Here is a 15,933-nt window from a genome sequence, read left to right as displayed (position 1 = left end):
ATGACATTCAACTTCTCACGGGTTTTAAAGACATACATATCCTTTCCAATGACCTTGCGGATCATCTCATGTAATAAAATATAAATTTCGAATGTCTGGGGCGGTCTGTCCTACTTCACCTTCGCCTGTGGAAAGAGGAATTACATATAACGACCATAAATTATGCGTGGTAAACTACTATGGGTTGGATACTAATTTTGATTATTCGAAGAGAAACTAGAGATACAATGTGTTATAGTCACGTAAAATTACAGAATATCACAAACTACGAGAATGTCTAAAATTTTTACGGTCATGTATGTGCCACGTCATAAACCGTAAGGAGCTTTTTGTCTTTCTTTTTTAAATAAAGTTTGATATCTCAAAGGTGGTTCGAAAGAATTTGCTACGTACGATAAACTTTGCTTAACTTTCAAGAAAATATTAGTATTGTAATTTTAAAGTGTTGAGGACTATAATTACTCCGCAAAATGAAATAAAATTTACTCTTTGAGGGATAATACAAGAAGAATCGATTTCTGGAGATTGCGAATGGCTTTTATAATCTTACAATCGAAAGAGTGCGGTATTCGTTCGGAGAACTTTGTGGTATTAATGGGCCATGTTCAGATGATAAAGGGGTTTTATCAGATGCGTAACACATGCTTGATGACTTCATTTATGTAGAATCGACGAAAACAAAGATTATGTAATAATCATTATAATATATAACGATATGTTATAATGTTATGTAATATTGTAGGAATAATGTATATGATGAATAATGTATATGTAGGAATAATGTATATATGATGTAATAATCATTATAATATATAACGATATGTTATAATGTTATGTAATATTGTAGGAATATTTGAACTTTATGAATGTGAATTTTCATGAGAATTGATTAACATTTAACAACAAAACTTGACGATATAATTCAGTGAAATTTAATTACTTAGTGATAAATTATGTACAGAAACATGCACGGTATGTACATATATTGGAATTGGAAAAATCACGAAAGTGTGTAATTGTAAATTACAAAAATTAAAGAAAATTATACCAAGTAACAAAAACTAGACAAAGATTAGAAAATTATTTACTATTCAGTAATGAATATTGAATGATTGATGTATAATCTGAAACTTTCAGGGAGCAGATTCTCTATGTCCTTTATACCTTGTGTGAAGCGGTGGACGTAAACAAGCACACGAGTTAAAGGAATATTTTAATTTAAAATGTTTCAGAAGTTGCTAATTTTTTAAATATTCCGCCTTCACACCTTTTGAAAACATCGTATTCCACCAGAGACAGGAGATCAAAAGTAGTCTCAAGGCAAAATAATATCTCGCCAATAAATAGAAAAAAGATACCCGCTCTGTCGCAATACAGTCTACTATATCATTGAATACAGCAACTTCCGATCCACTTCTTTAGCTTTGTATCGACGTCGTAGGATAGAAGAAATTGAATCATATTCTATTATTGAATTCAATTAGTAGCGACAAAATACCTCGTTCTGCCAGATATTATTCCCCCGTAGATCATGGACAAATTGACCTCTTACGGATCGTTACCTACGTCGTCGAGTACAACATCCTAATGGAGATTACATTAATGATGTATGCTTCTTTACTAATGAAAAGTTCTACTTGACTTTTACCTACATCATACTCTCGGTAGTCCAGTCCTTTAATACGTATAAAACTTTGACGAGTTTGGCAATTTTCATATGATAATAAAAATTATTTTTAGTACATTGTGCACCATTATGACTACATATATAAGGCATACATAAAAGCTGGGCACATGCTTTTGGAGTATCATAAGAAACAAAAAGGTCTCGATAAACAGAGATTAAGAAACTATTACTTTTTCAATTGGCGATAAGACATTAGCTTCGCAACATATGTTCAATATGTTTCCAGTTCATATTAACACTTACTTTGGTACGTTCTCTTATAGAAGCACATCATCAAAGATCTCCGACATTTTCCTAATCTCCTGACATCAAGTGATTAAACCAAATAATTGGTTTTTTATACGCTATACTCTTTTATACAAGAAACGTCTCGTAACTCTGAAATTAACGGTTTTTAAACCTATTAAAACCCTTTTTTTTTTATAAGTACTACCAGAGAGGAAATTACCTCTTCAGAAACAATCTAACTAATTATATAATGGCAAATTAAGTGGAAAGCAGCAAACAGAAAAGAAAGTCATGAATGAAATTAGGTTTGATGTTTGGTCATAATAAATTCGAGTAATGAAAAGTAAGAAAGAAAGTATGCATAAAAAGTAGACCTTAATAATCATCTGGGTCTTTATGAACATTTGACCTTGAAGGGTGCTGGTGTGGCATTGTACTCTTCACGCTCATCAGTACCAAGTGCTAACTTCTTGTCCAGGTCGGTTGCGACAGGTAAATACTGGTATGACGCCTCGCGTTCCATACTATCCGTAACGTGAGCTGTGAAAGGAACACGTCATAATTCGCGAATAGCACGAACCACAACTCTAGCCGAATGGAATTAAAAAAAATAAGGGACTATGACAAGGTGTCGTTTACTGAAACCATCAGTGACATACCACCTTGCACGCGCTCTACGCACCACAATACACTGTATAATAAGCAGATAATGGATGATGAGATACTATGACCTTCTCACACAATATCAACAACGACAAACAACTAGCACGCGCCACAAGATCAAGTACCGGCATCAACAAGCTAACCATGTGTACGTGATCAAAAGTGTGACCTATCCTCAGCAGAAACTAATACTGCAAGAAGAATGCAGAAGCAAGGACGAGTTAAAAAAGGGGAAATTTGAATAACAATTTCAGGAAAACCAGATCAGCTGAAACCCCAATAATTCTGCAAGGACATCAGCAGAACCAAAACCCCGTATTATGATTGAATAATCCGTCACGTGACAATTAGCTCATAATAGTCTTAGTACAAATAAGGGTGGCCACTTAGACACAGGGCTGTTCAGTAAGTATTTGTGCAGAGAGCAGCTCAGTGTAAATTTCGTCAAAGCGCAATCCATTTAAAAGATTTGTGGAGAGTTCAGTCAGTTGAGTTTAGTTATTCAGTTCAGAGTTCAGTTCAATTAGTTAAAAATTTGTTAAGAGTTCAGTTATTCAGTAAGTAAGAATAAGTTAAGTTGAGTAAAGAATTGATCGAGAGTTAATATCAAGTTCAGAGGTACAGCAGTCTTTGTGTAGCCGAAAATTGTTTTTAATTCAGTCTTTGAGTAACATCAAGAAGTAAAACCGAGCATTTTATTAATCGTCAACGATTCATACATTCAGTCTTTCAACTATACTAACTTAGTACTTAGATAGTCCAAGAGTGAGGTCGACAACACATATAAGCAAGGTGAGAAGCTACACACTGTAACATTTTCTTCTTCATTTCCTTCTTAAATATTTGTATCCTGAATTAAGTGATAAACAGAGAAATTAAGAAAATAGGGGAGAAACTGTACGCGTTTTCACCGACCTTGTAGCGACTTTCGACAAAGAAAAAGATTTAATGTTAAACGCAAGAAAGTCGGAAGTATCGATAGTTATGAAAAAAAGAAGCCAAAGGAAAGGAGGAAAAGGAAATTAGGGTGATAGAGTAAAAGTTGAGGAAAAGGTAGAAGATTTTAAGTATTTAGAACACATTCTGCATAAAAAAAGGAAAGAGAGACTCAAAAAATTTGTGCTAAACCAAACCAGTCGGACCAGATCCACAGGCTAAAAAACATTACCCGTTAGACCTAAACACAAGATTCAACTAGATATTTCTAATAAGTAATATTTACTTACTTATAATAATTATTTATAAATTATACGTATATATAATAAGTTAATAAGTATTAACGTATTATAAATAATTAGCCATGTCACTGCGCCACACCGGAGAAACTTACTCAAAATTCTTAATGCGAGAATTGATCGCAAGATACTAGTAAATAACAAAAAGAGAAAAAAACTATCGTAACTGGCAGATCTGTTGTGCTAAATTCTTACTGAATGTATATGTGTTTGGATAAGTTATTAAAATATTTTTTCCTGTTTCGTTGATCGACGTTTTGTCGAATTTGTCACACATATCGATTACCTCTGAAGGTTTCGAGCTCATGCTGCAAAGTCAATAATAAGTGAACATATTCTTCACGCTATAATTGCAAATACAATATTCGTAAACCATGGAATAACGTTTGCGTGTAACTTATCCTTACGTATAAAATTTTTCCCCGATCTCATATAGATTCGCATGACTATAAGCTATGCTAATGTCATGTAAAATAAAAAAGGAAGCCGAAGATGAAAAGAAAAATAAAATATAAAAAAAATAAAATGAGAATTTATTTTTTAACACTTCTTTTACACTAATTACGATTTGCTTTTGAGCGCCAACCGTGAATTTTCAAGCCTGAAACTCTTCTAATTTGACTTTTGATCGGATCATTTTCTTTTTTCATTGTCACCTCTCAATATCCCCACTATCCATGCGTTTGTTGGAATCCGCGACCGTTGCCGCGCACGCCTTCTTCTCTAACATTCGGCGGAAGGTTCGTTGGGATATTGATGGCCCATTAAGCAATTCGGCGATATACATTGTCGCCGAGTGCCGCCACACCTTTATCTCCGTCATCAGTCCATCGGATTTGAAGTGTGCCGGTTGTGACACTAACATGGACGAAGCTAATTGGATGCATTAGTTCCTTCCAAAGTTCGATGACACAAGAAGTACCTTTCGTATTCACATTAACAGCCACGTGTAACGGCTCGTTGAATCTCACAAAATTCGTCTCGTGGCCGCGAAGTCAAAAATTTTGATTTCCTTTTCTGACAACAGATTTCTATATTCTTACGAAAGACCCAAATTTGGCAGACTTACATCACCTTTCACGGGATAAATCTTGGCGAGAACTGAAGAATACTTTGCTTTCATCTCATCGTAAATCTGAGCACGACAAACCACGATCACAATTCCAGAAAAGGAAGTAAAGTTAATCAATTTGGCTCCTGGCAGGCTTAATTATTGAAAGGATCAAAAATAATATTTACGAGCAGAATCTTCTATGACTAGATTAAAAACACTTCTCAGCTTCGCAATGACTACTGTTTTCCTGAACTTGATATTAACTCTCGACCAATACTTTAATCAACTGCAAAAGCTGATTGAATTTCAACTGACCATTACTGACTGACTTCAACTTTTTTCTTTTTCTTTTTTTTATTTTTCTTCTTTCTTTTTAACGCGGAGGAAATCCGCACGGACACCAGGCCGCTTCTGGGGAAAGCGGTGTGGTAGTGCCGGGCTCCAACCGACTAAAACCTCCACGATGACCGCCCCGGCTGCGATCGAAAACGGATCGGGAACCGATGCGAGCGACACACTGGCTCTTCCATCCCCCTGCGCACAAAATATATCCACTAATGGAGCGGTGTGCAGCCATGTTATACCGCGTCTCGTCGCCGGAGCCGCCGTGCAAGGCAGTTTGATCTCCCTACCGGACCGGACTTCTTGGCTGCCCCTAGTCGCTGAGCTGCCAGCGTCTAAGTTTGGTCCCCACCGGGGGGCGCGGCGAACCTAGTGCGCCTCGTCGAAACGCGTCCACGGCCTCTGCCGCGTCTTCGACGGCCGATCTTTTCGGGATAGGGCCGCACCCTCATCCACTCCGCATCCTCTTTCCGAAGCATAACCTACTCACAGAAGCAGGTGACGGCCCTCCTCCCTTTCTCGCTCACCAACAGTGCCTCGAGGATCGCCGGCGGCGAGAGGTCCCATCCTATTTCCGCGATGAGGTCTCGGCGCCGCCGCGCCCACGCCGGATAGAACTCCAACATGTGCTGCGCCGAATCCACGCTCGCATCGAAGTGGTGGTAACGCGAGGTACCTTCCTTCTTGATTCGGTGCAAGTATTCACCAAAGCACCCGTGCCCGGTGAGCACCTGCGTCACTCTGTAAGTCAGCGGGGGTCGGCCCCGTCCAACCAAACGTCCCAGTTTGGAAGGACGGCCTCGAGGACCCTTAGTCCCGGGGTGCCCGTTCTCATGTCGAGGCTGGCGCGTCATCTGTCTAGCAGGGCTCGCCGAGCGCGAACTCGAACGTTGGCGCCCACCGGACCGACCCCGCCCGATAGACCCCGAGTACGGAGATAAATCTCGCGACACCTCAGGGCCTGAAAATCGAATAGGGAAAACCCGGCGTGCACCGCCGTTGCTGCCGCCGAAATGGCGCGGAAGCCACTCACTACCATGATGGCCACCGTCCTGTGCAGCCTCCTAATCACCAGGAGCCTGCGACTGTTGGCCATCAAATCCTCCGCTCAGATCGGAGTTCCGTAGCTCCGACGTCGGGCCCGCTCAGCCGAGACAGCAAACGTCCTAAGGCGTTCGCCGTTGCCTCGACAGACGGTGCCAGGCGTTCGAAGTGAGCGCCGAAGGTCCAGTGACTGTAGAGGGTCAAGCCCGGATACTTCATGCTGTTTCCGATCACGATCTCAGCCTCTTCCAACCTCACGCGATAAACCACTGGAGGCGACCCGTGATCGGCCCTGCGGCAAAACCATATTGCCTCGGACTTCTCAGGGGTCGCCTTCAGCCCCAATCCCTTGATCGCGGCGACCACGCAAGTGTAACCCCAAACTCTTTTGCCCTGATGTCACCTTAGGCGACCACTTCTAAACATTCTCCAGACAGCCGATACTTGAACATTACACATGGCGACCTTGGCGACAATGTATATTGCCGGAGTGCCTGAGGGTTCATCTGTGTCCTAACGGTCCTTCCACCGAATGTTCTGGAAGCGTGGCAGCGGTCGCGTGCGCCTGCAGGGTGGTGGGGATGATGAAGGATGAAAAACAAAAGAAGAAACAGATGTCACCGAAAGTAAAAAATATTGTAAGAGCCTCAGTCTCGAACGGGCACGGCTAGAGTTCAGAAATGTATAAACGAGGAAAAAATAAAGTTTTCTTCTCTCCTTTAAATTTCTTTCTCATTTTACGTGACATTTTGGCGATCCTGCCAGGATACATCAACGTTGGATAAAACAAGATTACGGTTTTGGCCTACGGGACATCCGACCAAAGGTGTATCAAGCAACCTGGACTACGAAAAACGGTTTTATTAGTAAGTAGAACCATTTCCTCTAAAAGGATCGATCGATTGCATTCGATAACGTCAGACTCCGACGATCTATTACTCTGAAATGGACAAAAGGGACGATAAGAAAGTTACACCTGTTGCTTCGACTAGCGGTGATCCAAACCTGCGGGCAATTTTGGATATGATGCAGCGCCAGCACGAAGAACATAAGGCAGTTATAAATGATTTGTATAAACTAATCCGCGATGAAAGCACTCAACGGATCAAGGAAATGGAATTAATAGGGAAGACTGTGGCCGAACTCAAGCTAGGAGTACAATCCTCCGTAGATACGTTTGAGATCAACTCAATTATGACAGACGATACTAGTTCTGCCAGCAGAAGCACTACTCGGGACACCCGTATAGTGAAATCTCCGGAAGAACGCGTTCGGATCAAAGAAACTCCGGAAACCTCCGACCCAGCGAACTCCGAGGACGAGGAAGAAGAATCAGCCTCGTACGAACGACATATGTTCGACGCGAAAACCAGCATCGAGTTCATCCCAGTCCTCAACGGTCAAGATGACATTGGAGTGGAGGGATTCATCAAGCGGGTAAGCGAAGCTAGATCGGAATGTAAGGAAAAGCGTGCTTTATTGAAATTAATTCTAACCAAACGCATTGTCAGCGAAGCCGAAAGAGGCATTAGACATTCGGTTATCGAGACGTACGGCGCCTTATTCGAAAATCTGAGGAAGTTCGTATCGATTAGCGTAACTTCAAACGGTGCGCGCGATAAATTACAAAGAACTCGGCAAAGTTTCAACGAATCAGTACACGGATACGTCAAAAGATTTCGACAAGGTCTTAATGAACTTATATACGCATTGCAACACGAAATTCGCGATCCTATTCGACGAGCAGTCGCGATAGACCTAGAGAACGAACGCGCAACCAAAACGTTCATACTAAATTTAAAACCTGAGATAGAAATCAGAACATCAAGCATGAAACCGCGCACCTTACAAGAAGCACAAGATGCCGCGTTCGAAGCAGAACTATTAATCGGAGAAATTGAGCGAAACCGCGGAAATCAGTGCAGGCAGCAAATAAGAGCTCACTCATTCGCCCGAGGGAATGCATCGTCACAACGCAAACCCCCACTTAGGAGCGGTCCGATGACTACGCTCAATCGCCTGCCGACAAGCACTCAAATAAACAACGGAGGAAGAATGAAGTGTTTTAAGTGCAACCAAATAGGACATACCGCAAATTACTGCCGAAATTTTCAACCGGCCAGCCAGCGAAATCTTCCGCCACCGCGCAGCTACAATATAAACATGGAGAATGCGGGACGAGAAGAGGAAACAGCGCTACCAGAACCTCGAGAGACGTCGTACGAGTACACGCAACAACAGGAAAACTTCTATCCATTGGAGTTCGATCGGGAACAGAAATCAAACGATATTTAATCGATACCGGTGCAGGAATAAATTTAGTTAAAAGATCAAGTGCCATATTTAAACCTAAAAAGACAGTAGCTAAAACATTTTACATGGGCAATGACAAATACCAAACTGACGAAACAATAGACTTTCAATTCTTTAACATCATGAACACATTTCACGTTGTGCCAGACGATTTTCCTTTAATAGAAGACGGAATAATTGGTTTACCTATGCTCTCTAACTACTCATATCGAATTAACAACGAATCAATACAATTAAACGGGAACGAAATATTTTTCCAGGCGCCGAAAACCATTCTCCCAGGGCAAACCAAAATCGAAACAATTTATCTGGATAAAGTTCCAACGAGAGTATGTTTCTGCAATACTGGTGAGCAACCAACTATAATCACTAATGATCTTTCTTATGAACACGATCTCGATAAAATTGCTAAAATGAAACAAATAATTAGACTAGACCATATTGAAGACAAACTTCGTATTCCTATCGAAAAGATCCTCCTACATTACATAGACGTGTTTGACCTAGAATCCGATACCCTACCTTGTACTAACCTAACAAAACACACTATTGCCCTACGCGAAAACAAAATCGTCAATACCAAATCGTACTGACCTCCCGAAGCCGATAAAGCAGAAATTGAAAAACAAATGAAAAAAATGTTAGATAAAAATATCATTGAAGAATCAGATTCTCCTTACAACAGTCCAGTATGGGTAGTACCCAAGAAATCAGACGCATCAGGCAAACAGAAATGGCGTATAGTTATCGACTTTCGAAAATTAAATGAACTTACCGATCAAGACGCCTACCCATTACCGACAATCGACGACATTCTATCACAATTAGGCAACGCCAAATTCTTCTCTGCTCTAGATTTATCTTCGGGATTCCATCAAATACCTATGGACCCCGACTCAAAGAAATATACAGCCTTTAGCACACCTCAGGGACACTTTCACTATAATCGCATGCCATTCGGTTTAAAAAACGCCCCAGCCACCTTCCAACGCATGATGGATACCGCGTTACGAGGATTATTGAACAAATATTGCTTTGTATACCTTGACGACATAATAATATTCGGTAGTACAATTCTACAACACAATGAAAACCTTGCTATAGTATTGCAAAGATTAAAAGAGTTAGGACTAAAAATCCAACCCGACAAATGCGAGTTTCTAAAACCTGAATTAGAATACTTAGGACATGTCATAACACACGAGGGCATAAAGCCAAATCCTAAAAAGATCTCCGCAGTTAAAGACTTTAAGATTCCCAAAACACCAACAGACGTAAAGTCATTTCTCGGATTAGCTGGATACTACAGAAAATTCATTAAAAACTTTTCCAAACTCGCCAAACCATTAACAGATCTCACAAAGAAAGACAATCCTTTTAGATGGACAGAAAGACAAGCAACAGACAAGCTTTGACACACTAAAAGAAAAGCTATGCTCAGCCCCAGTTTTAGCATACCCAGACTACACGAAAACATTCACACTCACCACAGACGCTTCCAATGAAGGAATAGGCGCAATCTTATCACAAGACGGACATCCTTGTTGTTACATATCACGGACACTCAACCCCCCAGAGAAAAATTATTCTACCACAGAAAAGGAATTATTAGTTATCGTATGGGCAGTTAAGAGACTCAGGCAATACCTGTTAGGAAGACGATTCGTTATTCGAACCGATCACCAAGCACTCACTTGGCTCAAAAATTGCAAAGACCCTTCCTCGCGTTTGATTAGATGGAGACTTAAACTCGAAGAATACGAGTACGATATTCAGTATTGCAAAGGTAAAGAGAACACAGCAGCCGACGCACTTTCCAGAAAAATTTACCAAATTACCGACAAATCAGTCCCAGACACACCTGCAAACTCCGAAAATATTGTAGAACACTTTAACGCATGGTCAGAAGACGCGACACCCCCGAGACGACTTAAAATCACGCCAAACGATCACACCTTCTATCAATTCAATAGAGAAACATTAGGTCCATTCGACAAAGATACTTGGATTCGAAAAATTTTTGAACTAACCAAGAAACACAAGAAAATTGGGATAGGAGACAATAGTTTTACCGAAACCGAAAAAGCTAGGATCAAAGTGACACTCATGTTTATTAATGACCAAATTGAAGAAATAACTTTTGCATACGAACCAATACAAACCATAACTGACGAACAAGCTCTAGACATTATACGCGAAAACCATAACGACATTAGTGGACACTTGGGTATTCAAAAGACATATAGTAAAATCAAAGACCAATTCAAAATCCCACGCCTCATGGAAAGGATAGAAGATTTTATAAAAAATTGCGAAGCTTGTCAACGACAAAAGCTAGTTAGAATCAGACCCAAGGAACAACCTGTAATTCCTCAGACACCAGTAGAACCAAACGAAAAGATAGCCATGGATCTAATTGGTCCGATGCCCAAAACCACACGTGGAAATCAATACATTCTTTCGATTCACGATGACCTAACGAAATATCTCGTTTTAGTACCACTGAAAACACAACGAACCGAATCGATTATCGATGCACTACTACACCACTACATTTACATCTTCTCAGCACCCAAAACGATACTAACAGACCAGGGACAAAACTTTATTAGCGAACTAATGGAAAAATTCGAGGAAGCATTTAAAATCAAACATATAAAGACCACTAGTTTTCATCCTCAATCTAACGGATCCTTAGAACGAACACACGCCACAGTAAAAGACATGATTCGCACGAGCCTACACGATTCTAATAAAGAATGGGATCAGGTATTAGACTTTATTTGCCTAGGGTATAATACCGCGATACACGATGCAACTGGATTTTCACCCTTCGAACTAACATTTGGAAGAAAAGCCAACCTCCCGTCTTCCGTATCCCGAACTTCCAATTACACCTACGAAGAAATGTTTGCACTATGGCAAAAACAATTGCAAAAATATAGAATGATAGCGAAGAACACTCTTGAACAAAGTAGAAAGAGGTACATGAGAGATCAGACAAGAAAAATCATTAGAACTCAAACCTTATTTAAGGAAGGAGATCGTATACTCCTTCACAACGATCATAAGTCGGATAAATTGGACGACGAATGGTTAGGACCCTACGTTATTAAATCAGTCAAGACACCGTATTATGAGATTCTCATTAGAGATCGAGTTAAGAAAATCCACGGTAACAGAATAAAACCTTATTTTTCAGGACGATCACCCTTGCCGTCGGCTTTACCACCCTTAACGGATTAACAATAACCCCTATTGACAATAATGGAATATTTCATGAGAAAATATCCAAAGCATATCTTTACAGCGAATACATAAATGTTATTATAGGACTAGATATTAGTGCTGTATTGGAACAAGTAAGATATATTGAAAAGGGAGTAACCGAAGTTAGGAAGCATTGCGAGACACGAAAAGACTGTAACATATTACCAGAAATACGCTCTTTACAAGCAAAACTAAATAACGTCAGAACACTTAGCATCGAATTACGATCTTTAGCTCACATTCATCTCAGAAGTAGACGAGGACTAGTAGACGCTATCGGATCTATTAGTAAAACTCTTTTTGGAACCCTAGCCGCGAACGATCTAGATATAATCAACAAAAATATAGACAAACTCTTTGAAGAAGGTAACAGCCTAAAAACCATAGTAGCCAACCAGACAGCTTTGATTAAACGAATTTTAAATAACGACGTCATCCAGCGACTGAAACAAGTAGACACAGGTGTAACAAACGAACTTAAAACGCTTAACAAAAACGAGATCACCTTAATAAAAGTCATAGCTCTAGAAAGCTCACTCTCTGACTTACATTTCCAAATCGACGAAATATTCAATTTAATCATCTTAGGAAAACAAGGAATAATAAGCCCACAGATTATTGATCCCGGAACTTTTATTAACAATTACGCCCAAGTACTAGGTAGCAAAACAGTAGGAAACGCTTTTATACCAAAGGAAGAGAATTTCCAAAATATTTTAGATATCTCAGAACTCACATTGTTTACTCGACGAAACAAAGTTTTCTTTGTAATTTCTGTACCAACAGTTATGGACATGGAATGGAATATAGAGCAAATATATCCCATACCATCTCTCACGAACAAAGTGTTTTTAGCACCTTTAGTAGTTCATCCGATATTTTTAACGTCAGGACTAAATTACATCAATGTCGATCAAAACCACTTGGATAAGCAATGCCGTTCTATATCTGACTTTTACATTTGCAAACAAACTCAGCCGATTCACGACCGTCAAGTGAAGCACGATTGTAACTCTGAAATCTTGAGCGCAGAAAACACTGTCAAATTCTGTAAGGTAGTAGTTTATAACATTGAAGATATAACTTTTATCCCATTAAACGCTGAGAATCATTTTATAGCTATACCAGAAAAACCAATAGATCTGAGCATTTTCGAAGAAAAGACACATCGAATTGTTAGACTAGAGAAACCATCTTTGTTACAAACTAATAAAACCGTAGACATATTGTACAAGAATAACCATATGAGAATCAGTGGTAGTAGCAAGGAAATTTCTTACGAGATTAAAATCAAAACAGTCAATGTAGCTAATGATTCAGACTGGATTATTTTACTAAATAAACTAGAGAAAACTCCAAAACTTATTGACGATAATTACGGATACAAAAACACTCTGGATGGAATCGAAGATCAAACGGATCAACTAACTTTTGCTCATAGAATCGATCAAGTTGGATCACGGGGAATATCTATATTACAAATTATAGGATATTTATCCATTGCTCTCATATGCTTATACTTTCTCAACAAAATAGGAATGCCGAAATTGTGTTTTCATTTATTCTGTTGTAAAATCAAGCGAAACACGACAAATAACAATCCACCAACCAGCGCTCCGATGCCAATCAACCCGGCACCTATCAACATATTCACCCCGATTCTACCTGTGCCCAGCACCAGCAACGATTCACAAGTAACCTTCGACCTGGAAACACCCAAGGCAAAATTTCACCCATCTATCTTAAAGAGGAAAAGGAACTTCGAGGACTAAGTTCATTCTAAGGAGGGGGGAGTGTAACCCCAAACTCTTTTGCCCTGATGTCACCTTAGGCGACCACTTCTAAACATTCTCCAGACAGCCGATACTTGAACATTACACATGGCGACCTTGGCGACAATGTATATTGCCGGAGTGCCTGAGGGTTCATCTGTGTCCTAACGGTCCTTCCACCGAATGTTCTGGAAGCGTGGCAGCGGTCGCGTGCGCCTGCAGGGTGGTGGGGATGATGAAGGATGAAAAACAAAAGAAGAAACAGATGTCACCGAAAGTAAAAAATATTGTAAGAGCCTCAGTCTCGAACGAGCACGGCTAGAGTTCAGAAGTGTATAAACGAGGAAAAAATAAAGTTTTCTTCTCTCCTTTAAATTTCTTTCTCATTTTACGTGACACAAGCCACCGCCAGCTCCGCCAGACGGTCGGTTCCACTCTCTTTACTCCACCTTAGGTAGTAGCGCACCCACGACTCCGAAGCTAAGGATGGGGCCATCGGGATAAGTCTCCGGACCGGATCGTCAGCGTTGGCCAAGGCCGGTGGTTTGGGTCCCGCTTACGTGAGTTCCATCGGGAACTGTCAAGTAACGGTACGCAGGTACTGCCGCCGACACTAACGTGGGCGTCCATCCACACAGATAGTCCCATTAATGACTAGAGTTGGAACCACGGGTGTTGTTGCACTCGTGGGGGTAGTGGTAGAAGGCCAAATGCTGACCAGACGGCTGATAAGGGTTCTTAGCTTCACTGAAGGCCGTCGGCAGGTGAGCAGCGTCCCAACTGCACCGCAACCGGTAGGTTCCCATTAAAGTGTTAAGGGACTTATCTAGAATTCCAAAGGGAATGTTCCGGTGTCTTTTTATCTCCGACATATGTATATGTCGGGTTGACGTTAAGATATGAGTTAGGGTTAGGGGCGTGAAACGAATCCCTATTGGCGCTAGACGTGATCATTATGCAATAGAGGAGATATTTACTAGTGCAAATATGACTATGATGGAATTGGACAAGTTATCGCGATAATTAGATACTCGAGAAGCTAATGACAATGATCCTAGGCTCACTAACGAATCCGCGGTCAAGGGGATGACGAACTCTACTTTTGTTCAACGTCTAAGTTGTACTCAATGTTAATGCATGGGGCAATCACTACGTATCTGAGAGTTACTTGAATCGTCTTTGATATCGTACCGGAGAGAGTGGTTCTCCATCACGGTAACGCTGTCGAGGAAAACTATGACGGGTGTGCCTAAGGGCACGAAATCATCGGATTCGTGGAGAAAAGCCTTCATTCGGAAAGTGAGGGAAATTGGCGTTACTGTTAATTGGTCAATTTCCATATTGGTGGTTAGGGAAGGGTGCTAGCCGCCCTTAAGAGAAAGTTCGAGAAGAGGAAGCGTCGTTCGTGAGAAAAATAGATTTCTCCTATTTTCTCGTAGTTGGGACGAGGTCTGTTTGTCGGTTTGAAGGACTTTAGTTAAACCGATCTTAAGATTTATAGCGGGTCCTCGGGCTAGCTGAACATATACTGTGGAGACGCGTCGACATCTGGTAATCATCTTACTCAAAGAATAGAGTCTGCGTGTGGCGAGCCACGGGACAGAAATCGTTGAAATGCTTACCGTCGTGCCCCGTCCTAAGTATTTCTTTTAAGGAGAGCTATAGAGTTACTTCATGCCTTCGTTAGACAAAACGTTCATCCCTTGACCGCGACTACGTTCGGCGACTGGTTGTCGCCTCGAGCCCGAGCTCACTATCATAAATCTCAAATAAGTACAGTCGAATTGAATGACAAGAGTTTCTTAATTCGGCTATGGTGAAATCTAAATTACAGTACTAGGGGTCTTTCCAAAGTTCCGAAGGGAAGGTTCCAGTATTCTTTCATCTCCGACATATACATGTCGATATATACCGGAGCCTTCCCTTTGGAATTTTGGAAAATCCCTTAAAACCTTAATCTAGATTCCACCGTAGCCGTAATTAAGCAATTGTCGTAATTTAATCCGATTGTATTTATTCGAGATTTGTGATGATGAACTTGGGCTCGAGGCGACAACAGTCGCCGAGCGTAGTCGCGGTCAAGGGATGAACGTTTTTACCTAACAAAGGTATGGAGTTATTGTACAGTTCTTCTTAAAAGAAACAGTTGTAGTGGCATGCGACAGTAAACATTCCAATTGTTTTTGTCCCGTGGTTCGCCACACACAGACCCTATTGTTCGAGCGAGATGATTGCCAGATGTCGATAAATCTCTACAGTACATGTTCAGCTAGCCTGAGGACGCGCTATAAATCTTAAGATTTAGTTAACCGAGGTCCTTCAAAC

The 15,933-nt window shown here is 40.7% G+C and overlaps 1 protein-coding gene across 1 annotated transcript in view; it reads right to left on the bottom strand.

Annotated features, from left to right (window-relative positions):
• LOC100648303 (putative fatty acyl-CoA reductase CG5065) overlaps window positions 1-15,933 on the bottom strand; it is a 74,630-nt gene that overhangs the window by 27,772 nt on the left and 30,925 nt on the right. The window lies entirely within an intron of this gene.

Source organism: Bombus terrestris, chromosome 17 (genome assembly GCF_910591885.1).
Source record: "Bombus terrestris chromosome 17, iyBomTerr1.2, whole genome shotgun sequence".
NCBI classification, from domain to species: Eukaryota; Metazoa; Arthropoda; class Insecta; order Hymenoptera; family Apidae; genus Bombus; species Bombus terrestris.
This window is presented reverse-complemented; position numbering and strand designations above follow the sequence as displayed.